Source organism: Chenopodium album, chromosome 16 (assembly GCF_948465745.1).
Source record: "Chenopodium album chromosome 16, dcCheAlbu1.1, whole genome shotgun sequence".
Classification (NCBI taxonomy): Eukaryota; Viridiplantae; Streptophyta; class Magnoliopsida; order Caryophyllales; family Amaranthaceae; genus Chenopodium; species Chenopodium album.
In genome coordinates this window covers 6,940,401-6,944,151 of record NC_137849.1, presented here as the reverse complement: position 1 = coordinate 6,944,151, position 3,751 = coordinate 6,940,401, and the positions used below count along the sequence as shown (strand labels likewise).

Genomic DNA, 3,751 nt, shown 5'->3' with positions numbered 1-3,751 from the left:
ATTATACAATTCCGTATCATCGTTTTATAATGTTATGATTAGTGCAGGACAGCAGGAGTTCTGCATTTCTATTTTCTGCTGCACCCTTTTCTTCTGTTTCTTTGAAAAGTTTTCAGCAGACCGATAAACAACAAAGACTCTAGCTAAAATGTGATTAAATTTCCTAAGACGAAATTTCAACACTTGTAGGGAAGTTGCCTGGGTCAGCCCCATAGCTTCATTCAAAGTCACAAGACTATAGAACCATAGAACCCAAAGCTCATTAATGCTTGACTAGTTGACTCGGCCTTATTTTCGCATTAGGTCCCATGTCCAATATCTTCCTGGCCTACCCATGACAATGAAGTGCCTTTGTGATTAATTATCTGATTTTCTAGGACTAAACATTATCCTTGAACAGCATTTAAGTGCCTCACAATTGATAGGCCCCTTTACCAAGTTTTTACTTAGTTCTCTTCAGTTTTAATAATGATTTATTCTAGGCACTTTGATTATATTACATAAGTGACTTCCTGTCTCCGCCTGCAGCAATACTGCCTCGGCGCCTCCCCTCCAAACCCTGTATTTGCTCTCTTTTAATGACCAATATCACATATATACTTTGTGTTCCAACCTTCCTTAGCTTAGCTATCATCCCCCAACAACAGAAATCATTATAACTTTGAACTAAGCTATGTATGAAATCACCTTTGGTGGAGACAGGGCTGAAGCACATAAAGCACACCCACAGTTTGTATAATCCTAACTGTCAGTAAAATTTTTGTTTTTTTTTTGGTCTAAATTGTAAAAGTATAAAGTATTTACAGATTGGATAGATAGGCTTGAATCTGCTGATTCACTGATTTGAAAAGCTATGCATTATATATAGGAGAAAAATTGATTTTTATTAAGCAATGATTCATTTTTTTCTAAAATTAAAGTTGTAATTTTTCATGAAATCTAAGATTTCTGCTGTAATCTGATATTTTCAGAGAAAAGACTAGCCTTACAAAAGCATCAAAGCCAATCCAGCTGCCTAATTGTTCTTCTAATTCCAATTTTTCCTAAATTACAATCAAGAATCAGATTTCTGTGAATAAGGATTTTCCTATCTGATAGTATCTATTTCCTGCTTGTTCTTGTTATCTCAAGTAACAATTACATGCTTATTAATGAAAATGATAAGACACTCAATGAAAATGAGTGAAGTTTGAACCTGAATAATTGCTTCAAGCTCAGAGCTTTATTATCCATCTTTCTCCAAAATCCTTGTGACACCCTTCATTGTCCCACTTCAATCTGCTCCGCTTCCTGCTTCACCGACTGTAAAGCTAAAACAAGGTCCTGTAAACTTGTAGTTGCATCTGCAGAAGCTGTCTTAGGCATCAGATTTTCAGCAACATCAGCAGGAGTCATCTGAGTCTCATTCAGCAGTTTCTGAATTGTTGGGAACAGATGATGAGAGTCAATTCTCAGGTAATTCTTGGCTAAAATCTTGAACGATTCATACCCACAGTATGACAGTTCAACATGCTTGTCCATCCTTCCTCTACGGATCAATGCAGGATCGAGTTTATCAACATGGTTAGTCGTGAACACAATCAGTCTTTCGCCTCCACAAGCTGACCACAGACCATCAATGAAATTCAATAGCCCTGACAGTGTAACCTTGCTTGTACTGGCATCCTGCTCTTCTCTAGCAAGCATACTCATCGCTTTTTTCTTTTCCTCATCATCACCAATATTGTCCTCCACTTTGTCTTGCTTCTTCTTCCGTTGTCCTGTAAGATCCCTCGAGCAGTCAATATCCTCAATCACAATAATCGATTTGCTCGAGGTCTCAATAAGCAGCCTCCTTAACTCTGTGTTATCCTTGACAGCAGTCAGTTCAAGATCATAAATATCATAATTCAGTAGATTCGCCATTGCTGCAATCATAGTCGATTTACCAGTCCCTGGAGGTCCATACAGCAGATACCCTCGCTTCCACGCCCTCCCAATCCTCGAATAAAACTCTTCCCCTTTACTAAACGTAATCAAATCCTCTATAATCTCCCTCTTCTTCGCCGGCTCCATAGCCAAAGTCTCAAACGACGCAGGATGCTCAAACACAACATGACTCCACTGAGCTCCATTGTTAGTATACAGCTTCCTTTGTCGATTCCGAATCTTGATCGCATTACCCTCTTTCAACACATAACTAAGGTAATCATCCATAATAAGATCCCTGTTTTTCTTATGAAAAGTCAACTTATAATACCTCTTCTCATCAGCAACAGGACTAAATGAGAATGTTGGCTGTTTACTAACATTCTTACCAAAAGCCCACCAAACTTTAACTCTTTTATATTCATCTGCGACTTCCTCATGTTCATCCATGCTAAGTGATAAAGACTGATTATTTCTCAGCATATCAGCCTTCAGTCTCTTTGCCTGCTTACTCGAATTCGAGCTTAAATAATTTTCAATTGCTACATAAGCTTCACTTCTCATGAATCTCTCCCCTGTTGTTTCATTGAAAGTGATCTGAATGTAAGGATAAACCAAAGAAATGATTCTTTGAGAGTATTTTTCTATATGACTTCTAAGATGATGAGGGAAATATTGCTGGAAAATTGCCCAGAAAAATACTAGACTTGCAATTACTGAACCAAAATGAGATAGCAAATCTTTTGCACCAGCCATATTAAAATTAAATTAGGGGTTTTTGCTAAATCCCCAGAAAAATTATTGTTGAATTTGTTTGATTTTGTTTATGGTTTTGATGAACAATTGAACATGTGTTGGGGAGGATTATGATGGTTTACATGTGTAAGATGGTTATAAGAAGTGGTGGAGTTATTGCTGACCAATCGTACAAATTAAGTAAAGGGGACTCTATCTAGTACAAATATGGTATTTTTTTTTTTTTTTTTGCAAGAATACAAATTTGGTCATTTAACAATGTTTGGTTAGAAATTAATATTGTAAACAACACATATATTTGTAAATATTTGATTGGAAAAAATGTTTATTGCTTAATTATTTTGATTGACAGTATAATCCTTAGGTAATAGTTGAAGGACATTAATTTGTATTATTATAATTATGGAGAAGATATGTTTCCTTCTATGTTGTATATGAATTATTAAGTTTTAGGAAATAAAATCTATAATTTATGCAATTGGAAAACTTTATACTCATTATTTTTTGGTTTTTTTTTTTTTTTTTTTTTTATCAAAATTTAATAAAATATTTCCTTATTTTTTTATACTTTACCATTGACTTTTACATTTTACATATGCTCCACCTTGATTAAATTTGATGATTTATATTAAATAAAAATATATTCATGTGATCTTGTTATTAGATATTTGATTTATATTTTATAAGAATTTTTTTTTTTATAATTTTACTTTTTTTTTTGAAAAATTATAACTTTACTTACTGATAATTAAATCAATACTACTATACTAAGGTAATCACCGTGATGAACATCACAAATCTTTTTGGCCAAGCAATAAGAATTTCTCGGGGACAAAGATTTGGCGTTTTTCATTGACTTTGACATTTTCATTGACTCTTTTCTCCTCCTCTCTTTTAGGGTTTCTCCAAAATCTTGGCCGTTTAGGCCGGAAATAGTCTAATTTCTTTGGACATTAGACTATTTCCAACCCTTTTCCCTAAATTTTATTTACTTTTGCAATTTAGATTTCAATAAATCTTCACAGGTTTCAATAAATCTACACAAGTAGTGTAGATATTCGTTCGTCTCCCTATGGTGGAGTGTCTC

General features: G+C 34.3%; 1 pseudogene; it reads right to left on the bottom strand.

Moving 5' to 3' along the window:
• Positions 1-715: 715 nt before the first annotated feature.
• Positions 716-2,667, bottom strand: LOC145584800 (AAA-ATPase ASD, mitochondrial pseudogene; annotated as a pseudogene).
• Positions 2,668-3,751: the final 1,084 nt, after the last annotated feature.